Source organism: Fukomys damarensis, unplaced genomic scaffold (assembly GCF_012274545.1).
Source record: "Fukomys damarensis isolate Sample0158 unplaced genomic scaffold, DMR_v1.0_HiC HiC_scaffold_10, whole genome shotgun sequence".
Classification (NCBI taxonomy): Eukaryota; Metazoa; Chordata; class Mammalia; order Rodentia; family Bathyergidae; genus Fukomys; species Fukomys damarensis.
Genome location: NW_022900922.1, coordinates 32,957,186 through 32,980,800, shown reverse-complemented (window position 1 = coordinate 32,980,800; position 23,615 = coordinate 32,957,186). Strand labels below are relative to the sequence as shown.

Sequence of the window (23,615 nt, the reverse complement as noted above, 5' to 3'; positions counted from 1 at the left end):
AGACCTTGCCACAAAATAAAAAGGGCTGGGATGTACCTTGGTACAAAGTCCCAGGTTCAATCCCTAGTATTTACAGAAAAAAACGAAAAGTAGGCCCTCACTAATGTTAAATTTTTTTTTCTTTTTTCTTCTTCCTCTTCCCCCCCCCAAACTGTGTTCAAGTGATCCTCCTGCCTCAGCCTCCTGAGTATCTGGGACTAGAGTTGGCCTAGGTTTTTATTATTTTTAAATGAAAAGAAATCCACTCACCAAAACTAATCAGCTCACAGTGCCAAATAGCTATAAATATGCTAGAGAAATTAACTTTTTAGCATCTAGGCCTTTGTATTATTTTCAACTGATTTTATAGCTGAGTTGTAACTTGTGACACAGTGCATTATGTGAGTGTTGACCTTCCATCAGAGGAGCCACATGGAGCCACATGAACGCACCTAAAGGGATGGAATGTGACACACCCAGACAACAGGACCTTCAAGGGGCCCTTGAACTTGAGAAGGCCAGACAAGGCCAGATGCAGCGGGAGCCTTCACCTCAGCACTGAGTTTCACCATCGCTGGGTGGGGAACCAGAGCCACTGAGTTCCTTAGCAAAAGACTTTAAAGTGCATGCCACAGAGGGGCTGTGCTCTTGCTCTCTGCTGTGTGGAAATCACAGGGGGAAACTGTAGCAGGAAGCTCTGCCCACCCTGGAGAAGAGTCAGAGTGTGGGTCTCACCAGAGTCCTGGGCAGCCCTCCAGGGAAGGGCTGTCTTCTCTGAAGCCCCTGACATCCTCCATGGTGCTGTTACACATCCGCTTTCCATCGCCCCCCTCCAGTTCTTGCTTTTGTCTATTTCATACATTTTCTAGTTTAAGCTGTTTTTTATTTTTCCCACCTGTTATCCTGAGGCTTGAACCTAGGGCCTCACTTGTGCTAAGCAAGCACTGTATGCTGAGCTACATACATCCCCACTTCCTAGTACAGGTTGTTAGGGTATTTTAGGTCAGTGCTCACCAACCTCTTTGGGAAAGGGGACTACTGGGGAAGGCAGTTTTTCTATGAACTGCGGGGAGGAGACATTTTATTTTGTTTGTATTTATTTTAGTTTCTTTTTGTAATTAGTATATTTGCAATATATAATAATTACATTCCCCAGTGCTAGCATCACCACCTCAGGCCATCAGTCACCAGATTCTCCTAAGAAACCCAAAAGTGATCCTTTCAATGTGTAGTTCACAGTAGGGTTTGAGCTCCTGTGAGGGTCTGATCCCTACCCTGTCTGACAGGAGATGGAACTTGGGAGACGGCAGTCATGTGAGTGTGTGGAGTGGCTGGAAGTGCAGATAAAGTGGCCCTGGCTGGCCCACTGCTCACCTCCCGCTGTGCAGCCCAGTCCCTAACAGCCCCCAGACCTGCACTAGAGCCTGTTCTGGTTTTTTGTTTTTGTTTTTGTTTTGTTTTTTTTTTTGGTACTGGGGATCGAACTCCGGTCCTTGTGCTTGTGAGGCAGGCGCTGGAACCACTAAGCTAAATCCCCAGCCCAAGCCTGTTCTGGATTATGGTTTATTTTGGCTCTTTTCTGTGTGGGGAGCGGGGGCGGTGGTAATTTTGGTAAGAGGGAGACTATTTTGTATTTCATTCCAGAATAGTCTGGTAGGTGGTATACTGTGGACAGTTTATTACCTGCCTGTTAAATTACAAAATGTTCCTAGGTTAGCTAGAAAGTGCCGATGCTCTTAAAAAGATCACCTTTCTCTGTTTGGAAAAAAGGATATCAATCCACATATGAGTAGATAAAATAAAAACCTGTTCTCTTGTGCTGCACAAAGCTGAAATAAGTGAAGAGAGTCCAGGAGTGAGAGAGGCACCACATGTACCTTCATACAGAGGTCTACATACAGATCTACAGAGCAGCAGCTCCAGCCCCTCCCTGTGGGCAGCAGGGATGCTCGGGGCCTTTGTTTAAAGTCACACAGTATTTGCGTGTAAGTACACGTTGTGTGTTAAGAGTAAGTACACTCTGTGTGCTGACTCCTCCATCTGCAGATGGCTTCTGACATCTGATACAGGCCCTGCAGAGTGCTTCATTCACAAAAATAGTGCAGTTCATCAGCACAGGCAGGTTTCAGAACTTTTAGAGACAGGGTCTCACTACATAGCCCAGGCTGGCTTTGAACTCATGGTGATCCTCCTGCCTCAGCCTCCCAAGAGCTGGGATTACAGGCACGTGCCTCCATACCCAGCTTCACTTTTTGGAATTTTCTGGAATTTTTGTGGTTGTATCTGATGTGGTACCTGCAAATGGACAGGGCTGACTGTATATGCTTTGTTTCCTAGGGCTCTTGATCAAAATCCTTCAGTGTATTTACACATTTTCAATATTTGTTTTCTAAATTATTAGCAGTTGTTTCATAACTATGTTGCAGCACAAGGAATTTTTACGTATGATGAGAAACAGACCCAAAATGGGAGGTTTAGAAAAAAATCTGTTTTGGTAAGTAGAAGTAAATGAGAATAAGATAGGGTAGAAATCCTGGCTGACTGATTTTATAATATACATCCTATGTACGTTGATAGGTTGGCCTTAATAAAATTGATGATGTAGCCATCCTTGTTATAAAGATGATAGGCCTTGTTTAATTCAGGTTAAGCTAAGCTATGCTGAGCTATCAAATAAACTTTGAGATCTAGGAGGCTAGGCCAATAAAATGTCATTGCTTGTTCATAAGTAGGGCTCATGTGCTCTGTCCCACACTTCTCTCCGAAGCAGCCGACCTGGGATCCAGGCTGTGGTCATCTTACAGTGAGATCCCTGCCAGTGCACGTGCTTGCAGCTGGCCATAGTCAGGAAAGAACAGCAGGTGAGACATTCAGCTTTGAAAACCTTCAGCCGGAAGTGATGACCATCCATTGTGCTGGCAGCCAATGGGGCAAAGCCAGCCCTGTAATCCACCTGAGTGCCACGGCCGGGGAGTTGTGGGAAGTGTGGAAGGCTCTTGGAGCAGCGAACTATCTCCAGACTCATGTCACCTCGGAAGGCTCAGGGCTGAAGCCTAGAACATAATGAGTCCACTGTTCACGGAGTGACCGACACTTATCGGAGTGTGGCCCACGCCGGCAGCAGAGCACCCAGGGACATATAGGAAACAGACTCTTAGGACCTTCTCGGGTTTCCCAGAAACTCTGGAGGACTTGGGGCACATAGTTCTGGGGTAGAGCGCTTGTCTGGTATGCAGAAGGCCTTGGTTTGATCCCCAGCCCTGAAAGAAAAAAAAAACCTGAGGGTAGGACCCAGGAGCCTGTCACACTGAGCATACCACTTGAAACTTAAAGTTTGAAAGTGACTTCCTAGGTGAAGCAGATCTCTTCAAGACCTGTTGGACTCATGATTGGTGCCATAAGCCTGAAGCACTGGTGGGCACTTGCTAGTGTGCACGCCCAGGAAATGTGTGTGCAGGAGCACAAATAATAGGCACTTGTGTGTCCTTTTCAGCTGTGACTCATGTGTTTCCCAAGACAACGTATGAAGTAGGTATTGTCATTGTCCCATCTTACAGCCAAGGAAACTGAGACACAGAAAGGTTTCCTAACTAAGGGCAATTCCCAAGGTTGGGACACTTAGTGGAGCTGGCAAGCAACAAAGGTAGGATTTGAACCCAGACCGCATGGCTCCGGAGTCCACTCCATAGCTGTTTCGCAGTTCAGCCTGCCCATCTTTGGATGGCAACATCCCAGGCCCTGTGGTCATTTTTTCATTTTTTCTTGAATGGAGACAGTCTGGGAATTAGCAGGAAGTGGGGAGCGCTGGTGACAGTTGCAGTTTTAAGTTCAGCCCTTACACGCGAGGTGGGGTGGTGACAGTGTTGGCCGATCCTGGGGGGTGCAAGGCCAGACAGAAGTTGCCCAGTCATTTAAAACTGAGAACAATGGAAGGGGCTCGTTAGAGTTAGAACCGGGGAGCTAGCGGGAAGTGGTTTCTCAGCCTGAGGTCTTCCAGGCACAGAATGAGAACATTTTCCTCATTTAACCTGTGTGCCATCTCCAGCCTTAGGAGAGAGGCCCTGTTGGCTTCCTTCCCTTCCCTTTTGATTCTTCTTTGGTCTTCCATTTTCCTTGTTCTGTCTGCCCTCTGAGGCCCAGTTCCATCAGGTGGGCTCAACAAGGTGTCTGTCTCCTATGAGCCAGACTCTGGTTTTAATAGAGAAAATGTGTTTTCCGAGAAATTGGATAAAAGTATTCTCTCCCTTCCACTTGCGAGAGTAGAGGCAGTTTAATCATTTGAATTTGGAACTGATCAAAAGTTTCCAAATGACATTGGGATCTGCTTGTTTCCTTGCCTTCTAAACTCTGATTAGCTCGCTGCATTTTCTTTCTTCCAGGTGGATCTATTTGTTGTTGTTTGGGTGTCCTTGCCGGTGGTGTGTTTCCTCACCCTTTTTGTCTCCTGCGCTCCCTTGGCAGCCTTTGCCAGCCCAGCACCAGCTTTGACTCTAGGTAGGGATAAAGATAGCATCACCCCTTTCGGGTTTCTTTTCGGCTGGGAACAGCTGCTAAGCTTTGGATAGCCCTGAATATAACATTTCATTCCTGAACTGCTGAAAATTTTAGTTTCTGTAAGCCAGTTTTTAACCGTGGGGTTCTTACTTTCAGACTCAGAGTCTAGAATTTTTCTCTGAGAAATATTGCTTGTCTTGGCGTTTAGTAATGGGCAAGACAGAGGTGGTAGAGAAAAGAGCTACAGAGGGAGAGGAAGGAGGCTATTTGCATAAGTTGTTTTACAGTTCCATACACTTCTCACTTTAAATGGTTTAATTTGCTTAGGTACTGCAACAGAGGTGTAGATAATTGAGGGAAATCTTGTGTCAAATCTAAACAAAAGAAGAAAGAACTGACCTAAAAGAGAGCAGTTGAACCCACACAACTGGAATCACAGATTTGCACAGGCCAGCTGAACCTGTGAGAACAGGCCATGGCATTGCTTATGGGGGGCCCTGTTCCCCCCCACAGCCAGTCCCTAAGATCTCCTGCAGCATTCTCTACCAAGCCACGAAAAGAAAATGGGAAAACCATTTCAGGCTGTGTTTTGGGAGAATGTTTCCCTCCTTTGGGAGACCTGGCACCTTGGAATTCGCTTGCTTACTGTTTAGAAGAAGAGCTGCATGTGTGAACTGGGAATCAGTGGAAAACAAGGGACAGGCTTGCCTCTGACCACTGGAATAGAAGATGCAGCCATCTGAAAGAGCAGTCTTCCTCCAGCTCTCCAGGGTAGGAAGCAGGATGCCATAGGCACCCTGAATTGGAGGGGGGGCGGTCAGAGAGCCACTTAGCTGCTCCCTGGACCCATTCCTGACACAGGACCTTGAGGTCACGTGGCTGCAAATACCTAAACTAACTGAGAGCTTCTCATCTGTTCAGCCTCATCCTCTGGGCTGCTGGCAGGAAGGGAGGCCTTTGTTTATTTCTGATCCACTGCTGAGCTGCCTGGCCAGCTCCCTGGGGTCCTCTGCTGTTTAAAGCATCAGTTCTCCTTTCTCTTCCTCCTACTCATAGGATTACAGTGCCTACTGTGTGCTCAAGATTGAGGCCAAGCAGCTTGCAAAAGCTCTTCTCCAGGCTGCCCGTCCAAGGATCTTCTGGCTCTTTCATCTTCTGACTCAGGCAAAGGGCTCTGCCCCCTGGCTAAGAGTGTTCCCAGTTATCTGGGCGCACCTTCTCCTCTCCCGGGCACCTCGGTCCTCCCGCCTGTCTCTGCGACTTAACAGGGGTGTTCTTTGTGTCCCGTCCTTGAGTCTCAGCTGTGTCCCTGGCTCGGGCCTCTCCAAGGGGTCCTTCCCTAGCACTCCTCAACTAATCCCACACCGCCACCACCTTCTGGACTCCTCCTGCTTCTCCATATCCAGTCTTACAAACTCCCTAACCCTACCTCAACTCCGTAACCATCCCAACTACCCGAAACTTCTTCCCAAGCCCCATCCAGTGCCCCGGGCTACTTGCCTAAGGCAAGGAAGAGTGTCTCTTCCTCCCTCTGTTCTTTGTCTCTCAAGCCTGCCTCAGGACCCTGCATTTCTTTGTAGGTTGTTCTGATTTACCTTTCTCTCCCTATCCCTTTTGTTCCCGTTTCTAGTCAGGGCTCCCTTCTCCCACAGTCCCACACCGTGTTGAAACAGGTTTTTGAAACTCTTACATCATCTTTCTCAGCCTACACCGAGCCCGCACCCCCCAGTGCCCCAGACCCAACCCCAGTTCCCCATAATTTGCCCCCCCACCCTCTGTAATCATCCTCTGCCCTCCAGCAGAATCTGGTCCTTTCTGTGTGTCGGCTCCTTCCAGCTTCTTTCCACTTCCATACCCTCCATGCCTGCCACACTGGTGGGTCTACACCAGTCTCTGCATTCTCTAGACCTAAAATAAGTAGTCTATAGGCAACACTTGGTTCTCTTACCTTCTCAAACTTGGTTTATGCATCCCACACCCCAGTCTAGTAGCAGATCAGTAATTGAGGTCACTGACATGCATTTTTATCACCAAGAAATGTTTGAAGTCTAGCATGGTGGCGCACTCCTATAATCCCAGGGATTGGGAGGCTGAAACTGGAGGAAGACAAATTCAAATTCAGCCTGGGCAATTTAGTGACAGTGAGATCCTGTCTCAAAAAAGTACTGGGGATGTAGCTCCATGCAAAGGCCCTGGGTCCTGTCCCCACTGTGGGGAGGGAGGAAAGAAGACTGGTTTGAGGGCCCTACATAGCATATTTCACCCTGAAATCATTGGAAGGGAGATTGTAGGTCTCATTTGTTTATTTTCTGTTTTTTAAATCACTTGATAGTTTGAAGATCAGAAAAAAATTGGTTACTTTTCCTCTTCAAAGGACACGTGAGAAAAGGAGGACTGCCTACCCTCCTCCTGCACTCACACACCTTTTCATTGCACCCACTTTCCCCGTTCCCCTAGTGTGGGGCTTGTATTTTACAGTGGATTTGATTCCTCCCTTGATGGTGTATTTATACAGTGTATTCAAGTAAGCAACTGTTCTGTGCTCAGAGACTGTTGTAGTTCTTTCCCCCTTAACCTTTGTCGGTTACAATACAAACATCTTCCCTGAGACCGCCCTGTGTTCTGTGTCGCTTTTCAGGTTCATGGGAATTAATAGTGTGGGCCACACACCTGTTGGAGGCTGCACAGAAAGTTTTAACTGAACAGGCACACATACCTGTAATCCCACAACTTGGGAGACTGAAGCAGGAAGTTTGGGAGTTCAAGACTGGTCTAGGCTACAGAACAAGACCTTATCTTTTGTGTGTGTGTGTGTGTGTGTGTGTGTGTGTGTGTGTGGTACCGGGGATCGAACTCAAGACCTTGTGCTTTCAAGGCAGGTGGCAGAATCACTGAGCTAAATTCCTGGTCCAAGACCTTGTCTTTTAAAAAAAAATAAAATAAAAAAATAGAAACTAACTAGAACCCCAGCAGACATTATTGGAATGCCCTGGCAGAGACAAATGTAGTGACATAGATTAAGACTCACCATGGTCTCTTTCTTCCCTTCTCTTCCTTGCTGGAAAGACGAGTTCTTTTTTGAAGTTAGGTTTATAGTGTACATTGGGGGTTTGTTTAAGGACCAGAAGTGAGTGAATCCTGGGTTTTATCCTATCACACAAGAAAAGGGAAGTCCAGGAGGTCTAGTGTTAGTGTCGCCAGTTATTGTTGGAGTCCAGTCCAAGACAGGTGCCACCAGTAGTGACAAGGGAGTGTGCTCAAGTGTGTTCTTAGCTTGCTGGAGACCCTGGGTTTGAGCCCCAACACTGGGAAAAAAAAAACCCTAACCAGAAGCCTTTGGGATCCATTCTGTTGAGGCTCAGACTTTTGTTAAGATCAGACCCATAGCACCCTTTGGGAAGTCTGATGAGGTCTACGATTCTTACAAAAGATGAGAACCTTATACGTTTTACATAAGATTTAAGGGGACCAGGGGTGGCACACACACCAGTGACCCCGGCTACTCGAGGGGCAACTACAGGAAGATGACAAGTTCAAGAGCAGCGTGGGTGATCCCAGTTCAACAAAGCACAAGGGTCGCTTCTTCGACTTCTGGCTAAGATCATTTGTGGTATCAAAAAGGGGCCATGGATAGAGTTTAGTAGTGAAGCACTTGCCTGGCATGCAGGAGGTCCTGGGTTCAGTCCCTAATGCTGAGAAATCAAGGATCTGACTCTGGCCCTTGTCTCTACAGCAGTGCTTATCAACCAGAGCCTTCTGCCATCTGTTAAACTCCACTGCCCATGGTAGCTTTCAGTCTGTTTATAGCGGGAGATAAGCCATTGCAGGGCTGGTGGGTGGGGAGCAGGTCCACCTCTTAAGAAAGATTGACTTTTTTCTTTCTTGTGTGTTTTTAAAAATAACGTTAACTGCTTGCTGAACAACTAACTAGGGCATTAAGTATATATGCTAAATATGGTAAAAGTCTCCCTGTTCTCATAATATATACTTCATCTCAGGTGATCTCTTTAGACTTCTTCCATAAATGTTATTGTAGAGCGCTTGAATGTATCTGCTTTTTTGTTTTTAAACTTTATTTTTGCAGTGCCTGGGGATCACACTCGGAACCCCCCACCCCACCCCATGCAGGGCTAGGCAATACTCTGTGACTGAGTTGAGCTGCCATTCCCAACCTGCTTTGTAAACAAACATCTCAGACCGGGTTTGAGCAGGGGTGGGTGCGTGGGGCAGGCTGGGGATGCCTCAGCTGGGAGAGGTCTGCTGGCTTTGGAGATGCCCCTCTCTTGTTGGTTTCATGGGTTATTTGCCTCTAGTCTCTGAAACTCTTATAAATACTGAGCAAAGTCAGATACTTCTGGGAACTTGTCTTGCACACCTGCAGGGAAAATCTAGTATATTAGACTGTTTTTATTCGTACCTCAGGGTTTAAAAAACCTCTGGACTACAATCTCGTAATTCAAGATCACTGAGGGGAAAAAAAAACTATCAAGATTTCCCCTATACAGTGCAACAGCCACTAGTCATGTGTAGCAGTTTAAATTTAAGTCATTCTTAAATAAAGTTTTAAAAAGTTTAATTCCTTAGGCACGTTAGCCACACTTCACATGCGCTGGTGGCTGGCGTGTGGATGGTGCAGATTCTGGATGTGTCCCTCTGCTGGACGGTATCATTGGAGATCGTATCAGTTCAGTCACCTGTTTGACCCAGGAGCCGACCTGTTTTATGGAATAGGTTCTTCGAAAGAATGAGTTCATTTTTTTCCTCTAAGGTTCATATTTAGAGAAGTTTTGTATGGTCTTGTGTCCTTCTGTTAGTTTCTTAAAAGTGCCGCCACCTCAAGGCAGCAACTGGTGATGTTCAGTTTTATTTGTAGAGTCCAGTTTGATTGGATGATGGATGGATCAATCGATTGATTACAGTCCCGGGGATGAAGCCCGGGACCCAGCACATGCACTTCTACAGTTGTGTAAATTACACGTTATGTTTAACCACAAGCGTTTTATCTTCCTGTGCCCAGGAGTTCATAGACTCTCCTTGCCCACCTCCTCCCAGACTTTCTGCTTTTCCCATCTGCTCCTTTCTGGCTGTGGATATTTGTAGATTTTCTTTAAAACGTTTTTCTCCCTCCTGCTGCCCCATAACCAGAATCATCCGGCTCTCTGCTCCTTACTCTCTCCTACTGGGGGAAGTTTCTCTCCACTCACCGCCTTGCTGTCTGCTGGGTTGCCACATGCTGGCAGCCCCTCGTGGCCAGATTGTCTCCTCTCTCCCTCTGTGATGCCCCCACACCCACCCGAGCCTCCTACTGACTGGTTATGTGGCCGCTAACCATCCTTTTTTTAAACTGCTGGCAAAAGCCTTTAAAAGTCTGGATATAATTATTTCATCCCAGAGTTTGCGGGGAGGGGGTTCATGAGTTTCCACAGTGGCAGGATAAAGTTCATCCTTTGCCATGAAACCTTGACCTAGCAATATTCTGCCAGCCCCATCTCTGCCATTTCCCCCACTCCCCTCTCCCTCCTTTCTTAGTGCACTGCTGTGCTCCGGGCTCCCAGGAGGATGTGCGCATGGCCAGAAACAACGCGGGGCCTGGGCAGTCAGACATGGGGTTGCCATTTTTTCCTCTGCCAAGTGAGGGCATGTAAAAACAATCTCAGCCATCCACTATCGTTATCATCTCGTTTTAAAGGGGGACTTTTTAACAAGAAAGAGAGGAAGCTGTTGTTGAAGTTGCTCAGTATTGTGAAAAACACAACAAATGATCTAATTTTTTGCATTTCACCAGAGAAGGATAAAAATGGAGACATTCATAACTCCAGCTTTCGCCACACTAGTCCAGCTTCTGGTGTATGGCTGAAAGCCGGATGCTTTCTTCAAGCCCAAGTTTGCCTTTACCCTACCACCGACATCAGTGCCTCTCACCTCTGGAGAGCCCCAGAGCTTTAAAGTGTTTGGCTCACGCGTCTGCTCTTGTGTTGGAATTTCTCTCTCTCTATCTCTGGCTCCCCGGCCTGGGAGCCCCTGGCTTTGAGCCACTGCCTCTCAGTGGTTCTGACACCTGGAACCCCAGTGGCCTCCAGCACCTGACATCATGTATCTCATCTTCCACGATGATGCCAGGTATTGGTCCCCCATCTGGGACATAAAAAACATTGAGGACACTCTAAGCAACTACTTTGAGCACACTGTGGAGAAGGCACACTTTTCTGGGCTCTCCTAGGCTTTGGATTGGACATACTCCAAAAAAAGCAAGGATAGGCCTAGAACTCCAAGTGAATCAAAATGAAAATACCCCATCCCCTCTACATGAAATGCGTGCTTGGTGGCTGAAGCCATGCATGGTAGATTTGGAAGTTTTAAGGCCTGGCAGTGTTGATAGCATTAATGCATCTCTTTTCTTTCTACAGTCTTTAAAAAAAAAAGAAAGAAAGAAAGAAAGAAAGGAACATTTGCCTAGTACTGGGATTGTGAATAATACTTGGCTATAAATTTGGGATGTATGAAATATATAATTAGAAATAGTGGCATGGTACTTTCAGGACCGTCACGTGACACAGATGGAATTAGGATTACTTTTCATATACACCTTCCAAAAACTCTCATTCCATTAAAAATGCTTTGCCAAAATCAGTAGTTTCTTGCTGGGCATGGTGGTGCAAACCTGTCTGTAATCCCAGCACTTGGGAGGCTGAGGCAGGAGGATCACTGAGTGGAGGCCAGCCAGGGGTACATAGTGAGTTCATGGCCAGCCTGAACTACATAGGTGACACCCTGTCTCAAAAAAACAAAGTTTCTTGTGAGTCAAATCTTGAAAGGCTTATTCTCCTAGAATTGAGGGTTAACTACAAGCAATACAGAGATGGTGAGGTGTCTCTTTTTTTCATTTTGTTTGAGACAGGGTCTCCCTATGTGGTTCAAGCTGGCCTTGAACTCATTATGTAGCTCTGGCTGGTCTCCACTCATGGTGATCCTCCTGCCTCGGCCTCCTGAGTGCTGGGAATATAGGCATGCACCACCACACGTGGCTGTAAGTTTTTTTCTTAAATCCCCGTCTTTCCTGCAAATAGCATTTTCACTATGGCCAGACAGCCCATTGCAGAATCTGTTAGACCTTTGTTGTTTTTAGGTTTTTCCTTGAGAAAATTCTGTTTCCAAATCAGGAACACAGCAGTCTGTCTTTGGCTTGTAATGTACTTTTAACGGAGATGTGTGAGTTAGAATTCTAACTCGGTTAAGTACCTGAGGTCGTTTTCTTGAACTATATTTTGACTTCTGCGTTGTGGTTGGGGCCAGCAGAGCTGAAGCTGAGTGGGTGTGAGCATGCCCCTGGATCTAGTAGACTTTTCTCTCCAGAATCACAAGGAAGCATCTTCAAGAGCTTTGAAAAAGTTTCCCCAGGCGTACTCAGAAAGCACTGTAGATGCCGTTGTTTCGCAAGTTTTCTATTTTTCTTTGTCTGTACAGGTTGTTCCTGACTTCATGGCTGGGAGGAAACTGAGGGTGCTGAACGGTGCCTGCCGTTTGGCTGGTGGGGCTGAACCGGTTAGCTGGCTTTCTCTCTCTTCCCCTTCTCACAAACACTCCTAGCTGCCCCTTCTGAGTACCCACCCATACATAACCCGGTCCACCACTCATGTCCCCACCACATGACACAGCCTGTCTGGGCTCCCCAGCCCCAGTTGCCCCTTCCTTACCTGTGAGAATGTAAGGGGTGAAGAAGTGTTCAGGTGAGGAAATTTCTCTTAACTGATTTTGGGAATAATCTTTACATCCCTAGAAAGAACTTCATCTGGGGGACTGTTGTGAACACCCGATTTTATCATCTTGGGAACCCATTAACCTCCTGCACGCTGCTGTGATGCCAGGAAAATGGAACACCTGCCTTGGGTGGGAGGGGCTGCGGGACATCAGCGCCCCTGCTCTTGAGGCTGTGCTGCCACTCATGTCCCTTCAGCTTCGCTGATGACAAAGAAGTGGGGTTTGCCTCTCACCCCCACTACTCGGGAGTCTGGCACTGGAGGATTGCAAGTTCCAGGCTGGCTTGGACAATGTAGTGAGGCCCTATCTCAAAATAAAAAGGGCTAGGGATACAGCTCAGTGGTAGAGCACCCCATGGTATGATCTCCAATATGAAAAAAAAAAAACAAAAAAAAAAACAAAAGGAAAGAAACAGTGGGTTTTGCTGCTAACCCAAGCCCTGGACAGTCACAGGAAAGCCCTTAACACTAGGCAGATGCAATGCTTTTGAGACTGGACCCCGAAACACCCAGACACCCCAACAGTTGAGTGTCAGATGCAGTGTTAGGGCTGGAAGGAAATCAAAGATCAGTCTGTCTTCATCCCACAGACAGAGTCCAGGCTATTCCAGGCTGTTTGCATGTTCAGGCTGTATTCCGTGTTCCTGGAGTACTTCAAGAATGGTGGAATGAACAGTGTTTATGCTCCAGCTACTGTAACCAACATCTGGGGTTTCTGGAAGATAGCTCTGTGTTTGCTGCAGAGAGAAAGCGAATCTGTGAGCTAGCCCTGAAAATACTAAGGTCTTTCGGAAACACCCGAGCTCTCCTTCTGAAACTCCTGGAGCTGTTGGAGCTGAAGTGGATGCTGGGTGGGTGTTGCTCAGCCCAGAGCCCCAAGCAATTGAAACAAGCCCAACAGCCCCTCCAGGCGAGCTGCAGGAAGTCCAGCCCTTGGTCTCCTGGTCAGCAGGAGATAAAAGCGTGCACTGTTGGAGGTTAGGCCCCTCCTATCACAGGATAGCAAACTGTTAAGGGAAGATAAAAGGAAAGAGTAAGGATGTTCTTTTTGAACAACAGGACAGTGCCTTTATCATGTGCATTCAACTAAATTAAGGGGTGGACAAGAGATGGCTTGGTTTTATTTGTGCTTGTGAGTTGAACTGTTTGAGAAGCGGAACTGGAGCCTCACAAACATGCTAAAACAATTTCATATTTACCAAATACTGGCAGAGGGTAGGCTTTCTGTTTGGGAACACTCACCTGGCCTCCGTTCATTTTAAACGCTTCCACTTGGGTGTTCAGGTCCGTGTGCTGCAGTAGTGGTCTCTGCCAAGGTATCTGGCCCATGGGGAACAGGTGGAAGTGTGTGGCCATCTGCGGACTGGACAGACGAACATGCAGGCAGCCCTGTCCACAGTGGCTGGCACTCCCTCTGGGGATGCTCGACTGCTGTTAGATGTGTTTTCAGTGCCTGGCCAAATTGTTACTGCTCATGTATTCAAGAGCCTAAGGGAAGGGACCTGCTGGAGTTACCTACCCCTTTTAGTTTTTCTTGTTTTGTTTTATGCGTATTGAGTTGAACCCAAGGCCTTAACATATTGGGCAAGTGCCTTAACACTGAACTACATTCCCAGCCTTTTTTAAAAACTGTATTTTGAGACTGGAGCTTGCTGAGTTGCCTAGGCTGACCTTGAATTTTCCGCCCTTCTGCCTCAGCCTCTGGAGTAACTGGGATTGTAAGCGAGTACCACTATGCCGGGCTTCTCTTTCAGTTTTTCTTCCTGTTCTTCGTAACATTTTGGGGATGTTTAGGGAGTTGTGAAGGGATTGTCTGATCAAGGTGAGGATTGTAGAGTATGAACCCACATTTAAGAGTCTGAGTGAGTTCAGCCTGGTGGGAACTCAGTCCCAGGTGATGGGAATCGGTGTTCATGAGGGACCCGAGGCTGGGGGGGCGGGGCTTTGTGTTGAGCAACAGTGGGATTAGAAGCCCTGGGGAGTGCAGCGGTGTGAATGAGTCACCCTCCCTGGACTGAGGGGCCAAAGCCTCAGACTTCTCAGGATCACAGAAAAACCCCAAACCCTAGCCAAGAATCAGCGCCCCGTGTGGTCCCTGCCGTTGGTGCCCCCAACAGCCTGCCATCCTACCCTGCCATTGCCCTTGGTTACCCAGTTTCAGAAAGACCATTTGCCTGCTAGTGCTTTTGGTTGCTTGACTTGCGGTGTGCTCTTACCAGCCACTTACATCTGAATATTTGTTTGCCTTCAAAGATGCAGTGGTGAAGACTTCAGAGGCAGAATTGGGGCGTTGGGGGCCGAAAGGTCACCGTTTGAGCACAGCGGGCAGCAGAGGGCTCCCCGGAGCTGGGGCCTGCCTGGCAGCTCCCCGGCACAGTCATTCTCAGCTGACAGTTGGTAATGTCTGATTACCCACTGTGAAATTCTGACCACAGCTGACCACTTTTCCAGTGGGCGAGGGAAGATGCAAACTCCCCCTTCCACTGCCTCCTCGAAGCTGTCAGAGAAGGAGCGGTTCAGACAACTTTTATCTTCCACAGAGTCATTTGGGTTTTCCAGGGAGTGTCGCCCTGAATTCTGGGAATGCACAGCCCCACCTGTTGGGAGGTTAACCACCTGCCCTGCGGTTGTTTGGCTTGCACCAAGCTCCTCCTCAGGGAAGAGTAGAGATTCCTGATTTTGCTACACCCTTTTCCCCTCCTGTCAGAAAGGCCAGCCGGTGACCTCGACCTCCAGCGCCCCGGTGAAAGAGTTGCAGGATGTTGCCCAAAGCTCTGCAAGCTGCTGCTGAACTTTGCCCCAGCTTCTTCCAAAAGCAGTAAATGTGGCTGAAGATCCTGAGTCCAGAGAAGTGTCCACAGCCCCGCTGCCTGGGAGTCGGGGGCAGTTGCTGGGCGCTGACTGCACAAGATTCAGGTGTTGCAGCATGTGGGATTCAGGGAAGAAAGAGCCTTCCTCCTCACGGGAGCCAGTAGCATATACTTCCTGGACGAGATAAACGTGGAGCCGACCAGGATTTGTTTCAGCAGCCACTGAAACCCGAGGGGCCCTATTTCCTGCTCACCGTGCAGAACGGCGAGTGCCAGCAGCTGTTCTGCTCATTACTGTCAGTGGGATTGCATTTGTGATAAGCCAACTTATATTTATTTTTAATTATGCAACTTGTGGGCTGGGGCAGAAGTTTTTTTTGTTGTTGTTTTTTTTTTTTAAACAAAGATCATAAGCTGGGCTCCTGCCCTCAGAGCTTGGGCAATCCAGTAGGGGAAGTGGGTGGGCAGATTCTCGAGGTGGGGGGACCCGGCCCAGAGGTCACCTGGAATGTTGCTAGGGAAATAGCGTAACGTGGATAGCTCAGATTAGACGGTGCTTATTGTTTGCCCACTATTGTAATAAATCGGCCTCACTTCCAGGTGGGAGAACTGAAGCTGAGAGTTAAAGGGCTGCATTAGTGGCAAACTGAGCTTCCAGGCCAGATTTGAGACGCCACATCATGTGCTTTTCAGCTTTTTCCACAGTTCATGCTTCCTGCATGTGTTTCTGAGCCTGGCATATTGTGAGCAGGGGGTCGTCCTCTGACAAGTCCAGACTCTGGCTGTCAGGAGAGTCATCTGACCTGGTCTGTCTCCGGGTACAAGACTGAGATTTTTGTGCTTTTGCATAGCATGTGACTGGTGGGTGTATAACCCGCTCTGCTTGAGTCCCCCCGCTCCGGGGGTGTGGGCAGCAGGCTTCCGTCACTGAGCTGCAGCCCATCTCCACCTGAGGGCTATCCTGGTTGTTCAGGGTTCCCTGCCCAGCCTGTTGGCCCTTACGGTCCTGCAGTGTCCATAGCCAGGTCTTGTGGTCTCCAGTTCTTTCTCTGAATGGGCTGAGCATCTGCAGTCCCTTCAGAGGCCTAGCTTCTGGTTTTCCCCGCCTTGCTTTCCCAGTCCGCCAGCCTGCTCATCCCGCCTTGCTCTGGGTGGTTTTCACCAATCTTGTTTGTGGTTGTGGTGCAGCAGAAGGTACAAGATAACCTCAGGCTAGGGGCTTGCCCTTGCCCCTTAAGAACTGTGTAATAGCGAGCAGACAACCTAATTATTGCCTTACAGGATTTTAGAAGGATTAAATGTATGTAAAGTGCCTAACACTTTGCTGGGAAAAGAATCTACGTTCGTAGTTCATGTGCCCTAGTTATTTTCCAGAAGAAACAGGATTGGATACACAGCAGACTTCTGATATACTCTGACTTGAATCCTGTTTGCTGAGGCTTATAACTGTAGCATTTTCCATTTTTAAATTCCGAAGCCCAGGTGTCCCCATCCTGTCCTCAATCCCCATCTTCCTGATAAACCAGCAGAGCAAAATTTAAGGTGGAGCGGGGCAGCTACCGCCAACCCCTGCCCTAGCCCAGCAGACTGCGCCCTGTCTCCCTGCACCTCTTCTGTCCAGCATGGGTACTTGCTCAGTCAGAAAAAGCAGGCCACCTTGGCCATTCACCCCTGCTCTGCCCCCAGCTGCCTAGAGCACAGTCTACAGTGATACAGGTTTCTGCTAATTGAGGTGAGAAACTGATGAAACACCAAGTCCTGGCGGCCAAGCAGAAAAGTGATGTTTAGAAAAGTCTGGGCCGCCTAGGGAGAGGGCCAGGGATGCGCTTCCCACAGCTGGGTGCCAGGGGCTGCCCAGGTCCCCTCCCAGGGGAGCAGCCCACTCTGTGACAAATGGCTTCCAGGTGGCAGCTGTGTCCTGGCCTCGGGAATCTGGCAGGAGTTAGAGCCTGTCAGTAAGATGTGTTCCTGGGGAAGAGCTGCAAGGACCAGAGTCAGGAAGGCTTGAGAACAGGTCTTGGCCGGCTCCTTCTTGACACCAGAAAGCCCCGAAGAGAAGTACAGGGAGAGGAATGGCTGTCCCAGGGTGGTCTGGTCCAGCAGGTACCAGAAAACCCCTCCAACTCCTCCAGAAGTTCATGGTAGATTTCATCTTTGTGATCGGGGGAGAGAAACCAGGGCCTCGATTCTGCTAAACAGGCGCTCTACCACTTTGCTGCACCTAACCCCAGCAGTTGGCATTTGAACCGTTCAGTTTTGTCTGACTGGTGGAGAGGTTTAGAAGGCACACCTTGCTCCCCGCACTAAAATGGAATTTAATATAGCGGTTAAAACATTTCACGTGATTTTTTTTTTAGGACAAAGTGTTCTTTACTTAAGGACATTCCTTTTGTTTTTTGTTTTTTGTTTTTTTGAGACAGGGTCTCACTGTGTAATTGAGACTGACTTGGAACTCACTTTGTAGCCCAGGCTGGTCTCAAACTCACAATCCTCCTGCCTCAGCCTCGTGGGCCACCACGCCCAGCTCCTAGACATTCCTTTTACTAAATGTTTTGTTTGTTTGTTGAGACAGGTTTCCCTATGTAATTCAGGCTGGCCTTGAACCTCTGAGATCTCCTGTCAGCACCCCCAGTGTTGGGATCATGGGTGTGCACCACCACACCCCGCTGTGGACACTCCTTTTGAAAAGGAGTATCAACCATTTGTGTTATTCCTGTTAATCCTCTGGGGGGCGTGGTGGCACATGCCTATAATCCCAGCACTGGGGATGCTGAGGTGGACGATTGCTGTTTGAAGCCAGCCTGGTCTACATAGTGAGTTCAAGGCTAGTCTCAGCTGCATAGCAAGACCCTCTCTCAAGAAAGACCACTGGGGTACCCAGAATCTTACCTGACTGCAGAAGATCCAGCCTAGAAGGTAGGAATGACCTCTCTTTGCTCTTCCTTCTCCCAAGGCCCCATACAGTGGCCCTGCCCTGCAGTAGATGCTAAGCATTCTAAGGCTCTAGGGGAAGCCTACGGAGCCTTCTGGGAGTTGGCCCTGTCACCCCTCTTCTCCTCACACTTTGTGGCACTTGCCTCACTGAGGAAAGGGACAGAGCCCTGTGAAAGGGCTCGTGTTGGGAGCCATTCCGTGACCCTCCCGAGGAGCTCTGCAGGGAGGAAGGAGCACAGGCTTAAGGGATGCTGTTTGCTGGAGGTGGGGCGTTTGAGATCCAGGGCTGTGTAAAGGCTAAGGCCAAGAGGTCTGGCCCCTCATGCAGTGCAGATTGAGCCCTTTCCCGGTCGGTCTCCTGTTTATTTACTTATTTCCATTGTGGTAAGTTAGAATTAGGACCCGGGTCCCTGCTCCAGTGCCTTGGTGTTTGCTCATGGGTGTGACAGACCAGTGGCTCCAGAAGAAGGCTTCCCAGGATGTCCTTTCTAGGCCTGAGTAGGATCCCTGGGAAAGCCCTGAGGACCAGATGGCTGGGCCTGCCCCCAGGGGGCTTTGATTCTGCAGGCTTGGGGTGGGGCTGAGAAGCTGCCTTTCCTGTGAGGGGCTGTGATGTCACTATACAGATGCTTCCAAATTTAGACTTTTTTGACTTGTACAATTATTTGACTGCTTGGTGGTGAGAGAGTGATACACACATTATGAAAACTATCCTGGGAATTGTGAATTTGGATATTCAATCCCATCCTCTCACAATGCCAGGCTCACTCCAATGCCTCTGCTGCAGGCCTGGTAGTTCACCAGGTCCCATCCCGTACGTTCAATGAATTTTCAATTTACAATGTTTTGTTTTGTTTTGTTTTCCTTCTGGTACCGAGGATCAAACTCAGGACCTCATCATGCCTGCAAGGCAGGCAGGGAGGGCACCACTGAGCTTCATCCCTGGCCCTGCAGTGGTTTTTTGGGACAGAGCCTCATGGTAGATTGAGAAGCCCCAGTGGCTTGTAGAGTGACTGTGTTTCAGGCCTGCTGCAGTTAGCTCCTCACTGAGCAGTTAGACCACCGGCAAGGTCTCCTATGCATCGCATCTGCCCTGTTGGTCGTCTGCATTCTAGCTACTTGGTCCTTGCCTCCTGCCCCCACTTCTTCAAATATAGGCACATTGTGGGCTTGGAGCTTGCTGTCTCACCGCCCCCAACACATGCGCACCCCAGGACCCGAAGCATGAGCCCGTCTTGCTCAAAGTCCCATGATTTCAGTGGAAGTAGGGTCACCTGGGTGCCTGTGTCATGTTGATAGATCGGCCACTGGACAGGGCCAGGCTGTTTGCGATTCAAGCCAAGCCCTAGAGCTTCCTTTTAGCCTCCCTGGCCTGGCTACTTCTAGAATGCGAGGATGGGGACTCTGAAGGCCCTTGTCACTGCACAGCGAGCATTGTTGTTCCAAAACTTTGCCTGCTGAAGAGAATTTTTTCTGCAGAGGTGGAAGCCCAGGCAGGCCTCTTGCTGGCGGGGGGCTCCTTTTTCCTCCACAGAAATAGGTGGGAATGGAAGGCCTGACACCCAGCATCTAGGAAGGCAGAAATAACTCCAAACAAAATTGTAAGAGGGCAAAAAAAAGTGACTGAGGGAGGGAGCGCATCTGTGCTCCTCAGCTGGGCACATATATTTTGTCTGAGAGGAACTTGAGTTCAGAAACAGGGTTCACTTTGCTCTCCCACTCAACACCAGAGGACTTTGGAGCCAAATGACTTCACACCTCGAAGCCTTAGCTCTCTCATCTGCACAGTTAGACCTATCTTCAGCATTGTTACGAAGGTGAAGTAAGACAGTACACCTGGCGCCATGGCAGGTGCCCTGTGTCCCAGGGTCAGTGGGCATCAGCGAGCCATCATGTACACTGTGGCCCTGCAGCATGTCATCCCGGGAGTGCAGTTCTGGGGGAAGGAACTGAACCGAGAGGTAACCATGGGAACCAGTGGCCAACAGAGTCCGAAGATAAACTCTGACCAAGACGTGAAGACTCGGGTGAAGGGTAGAGTGCTGCACTGTTTCCTGTAGTTTTGGGGGACAGGGAGTGTTGGAGCTCAGAAGCCAACAAAAAGGAAGTTCACAGAGCTGTCCTGGGCCCTAGGGTCCCTGCCCCCTGGCCCCCTGGCTCCATGCTGCTCTCCAAATGTAGCCTGTGCACAGCAGGGGTGCACCCCACATCATAGCAGCCTCCCTGCACCCACACGGAGAAGCCCTAGAGCTGCAGCAGCCTGTGCCCGGTTGCACGGGATCCGCTTGGATGTTGGCAGGCACTGTGCGATGCTCTAAGGCTCCCTTTTACCCCAGCCGTGCCAGCCTCAGGCAGGGCGGGATGGGCGACTGTCTCCGTTGCCGCCCTATCCAAGGCATGGCCCACACCCTAAGCCAAGAAACACATCAACTTCCTGGAACTCAGAGCCGTCATCCCAGCTGTCTCATCCTTCAGAGCACAGGCAAGGCCATCCAAGTCAAAGAAGGACGGCGGTTTTGCCCCGGGGTTTGCAGGCAGGAGGAGAGAAGTCTTGGCCAGGGCGGCAGAGCTAGTCTGGTTTGGTTCTGTCCCCCTGCCTGGCCCTTGTTGGGCTCCTGTGAGGCTCAGAGGACCCAGCATCTGTGCCCCTCACCCTCTCACCCTCCAGTGCCTGTGCCCATCAACTGTGCTTGGTGCAGCCCTGCACCACCCGAGGTGTTGGAAATTCCGGGCCTCTTCCACCATCCTAGGCATCTCAACTTACCCCTTCTTTTCTGGGGGCTGAAGGAAGGACAGATTTCAGATTTTGCTTCAAAACCCCTGGGTTTCTAAAGAGGCTGGGACACACCACCCTTTGCTCCTAAAGCATCTTCCCCTTTATCTTTCATCTCTTCCGTGCTATCTCACTGGACCTGGAGACAGGCTCCTTAATCTTCTCTCTCTGGCTTTACAAAGCATTGTCCCTTATCTCCTGGGGGCTTGGGCCCAGAGCTGGCCTTCCTCTGCCCCTCCTCCTCCCAAGGGGACCTCTGCCCTCTCTAAGACATTGTAGTGCTGCCACATTTTGCAGCAAAGCCTGTGGAAATCCAGAAATTCAGCCTCCTGGACCCTCCCCCAAGTCTTAGCCGGTCTTGTTCTCTTTGACCTGTGGGAGTACAGTTTTTTTGTTTTTTTTTTTTTTCCTATCCTGAGGCAGTGGTAATGGAGGTAGGGGGTATCTTGGAGTTTCTTCCAAAAACTGCCCTGTACTTTTCCACTCTCTTAAGTTGTGTGAGTCTCTTAGGCCTCGTGGAACCTAAAACACAGGGTGGTAACCCTGTTACTGAGCTTATTTGAAAGACATTCTCAGTATTCGATTATATCCAAGGTTAGAGGATGAGATGTCAAACAAAGTCAAATGTCACAGCTTGGCCCTTTTGCTCTGAGGTAGAACCCTTCCCCCTGGGTTCTCCATGTTTGTGAGGGGGAAGTGACCGTGAACTTTTTTTTTTTTAAAGTACTGTATCTTAAATGAGAGGAGCAAATGGGTCTAAATCTTAATGGAAGTTTTAGTCAGATTCTAGAAAACTTCAGTTCCAGACATTTGTCTCTGACTTCAAACTGTGGGTTTTGCTTCATTGTCTGCTTTTAAAATTGTGTTCAGAGCCGGGGTTTAGCACAGTGTTTCCGTCACCTGCTTCACAATTGCAAGGTCCTGAGTTCGATCCCAGTACCAAAAAAATAAGTAAATAATAAAAATTATGTGTGCATTTCACTTTTGGAGATCTTAATACAGTATTTCTGGAAAAAAACATGGGGTACACTTTTCTGGACCTCTTTTTCTTTTTTCTTTTTTGTGAAATAGGGTCCCAGTATATAATCAGGCTCACCTTGACTTCATTATATAGTCCAGTCTGGCCACAGGTTTGTGACCCTCCTGCCTCAGCCTCCTGCGTGTTGGGATTTTAGGTTGACCCCACCATGGCCTTGCTGAGACTTTCTTCTTAATAATAAAATTTATGTTTTAAAAACACATGTAATAAGTTAATGAAAAGATGGAAATAAAGTGGTTGTACATGGGGAGGGGAGGAGGAGGTGAAGAGAGGGCAGGGACAAGGGGAAAAAATGAGAACCAAGACTTGTCATATAGAGGTACAAGATCCCAACAATGAATGTAACTGTACTGTATCCCTAAAATGTACCAATGAACTCAAAGCTGAAAAAAAACACACAACACATATAGTAACTATATATATTTTTTGTTGTTGTTTTTTTTTCAATGCTAGGGATTGAACCCAGGGCCTAATGCGCTATGATAAAAGGCAGGGCTTTTATCATTGAGCTATTACCCTTACCCTTCCATTAATTTAAAAATGAATAAAAACAGGAAGAAAGTCTTTTTTTAAAAAAACAGTGTTTAGTTTCTCATTAGGTAGTTGCAAGTTTAAATAGGTGGGGTTGATCTGGGAGGATGCTTTACAGTTTGTGGGTTTCTGAAAGCTGCATGGAAATTTGAACAGAATTGGCTTGACTCATGGTTTAAAAGAAGATGGGTCCTATTATCAAGTGAAATGAGGGTTCTCTTTGGGCCCCTGACCTGGTACACTGAGGAGAATTTCAAGTGTGGAGCGTGTGCATTCGGGTGGGGACACAGAATTTTCATGGGCTCCTAGAGGCTCCTGTCCTAGGGGACACTGGGAACTACTGGGAAGGTGTTGGGTGCTGCTGGGCTTTGGGGTCTGCAGGTCACAATCAGGCTGTCTCTGGGAGTGGCCTCCTTATTTATTTATTTGTCTTTTGTGGGGGGGTGGGGGAGATGCTGGGGATCAAACCCAGGGCAGGCCCTTTGCACTAAGCTTTATCCCTATCCCTCTTTTAATTTTAAATTTTGAGACAGGGTGTTAAGATGTCCCTGCTGAGCTCAAACTATTTTTTCTTTCTTTTTTTTTTTGGGTAACGGATCGAACTTGGGACTTTGTGTTTGCAAGGCAGGTGGCTGAACCTCTGAGCTAAATCCGCAGCCCCAAGCTCAAACTTTTGATCCTCCTTCAGCCTCCCAGAGTGCTTGGATTAAAGGGCTATACATCCACTCCAGCTACTGTTTCTTGATACTTTAAAATCAAAAACTTCAAAAGAGAATAGCATGAATTCGAGTGGAGAGTTCAATCAGTAAAGTGCCAAGAGAGGGAAACCCAGGGCGCATCCTGGTGTCTGGATGAGAGGAGCTGCTTCTGTAGACCGGGCTGTGGTGTCCACCACGTCAGCATAGCTGCAGGGTCAGCTGCCCAATGTGCCGAGGCCACAGAAGAGTCCGAAAATGGATAAAAGTGAGGAAACGTGGCGAGCAGCTGTTTCCAAACAAACATTGTCCATGTGGGCCTTTTCTTGCTTCTTCCCTTTTCTCTCCCAGCCCTGGAGGTAGCATCCAGGGCTCAGGCCCGCCAGGCAAATGCTGTCCCACTGAGCACTCCCAGTGCCTGTTTCCCCAGTCCGCCCAGTTCTGTGCTCTTAGCTGCGTGTGCAGCATCCAGAAGCAGAGACAAATGCTCCAGTGCCGTAGCTTTGGCAACACTGGTCTGGAGCCAGCTCAGGCTCCGAGGGCCATGGCAACCCTGGGCAGGCTTTCCCCGACCCATGAAGGACATGGGTTGTGAAATGCTTT

At 48.6% G+C, this 23,615-nt stretch overlaps 1 protein-coding gene across 1 annotated transcript in view; it reads left to right on the top strand.

Annotated features, from left to right (window-relative positions):
* Window positions 1–23,615, top strand: part of Rreb1 (ras responsive element binding protein 1) — a 119,192-nt gene that overhangs the window by 37,082 nt on the left and 58,495 nt on the right.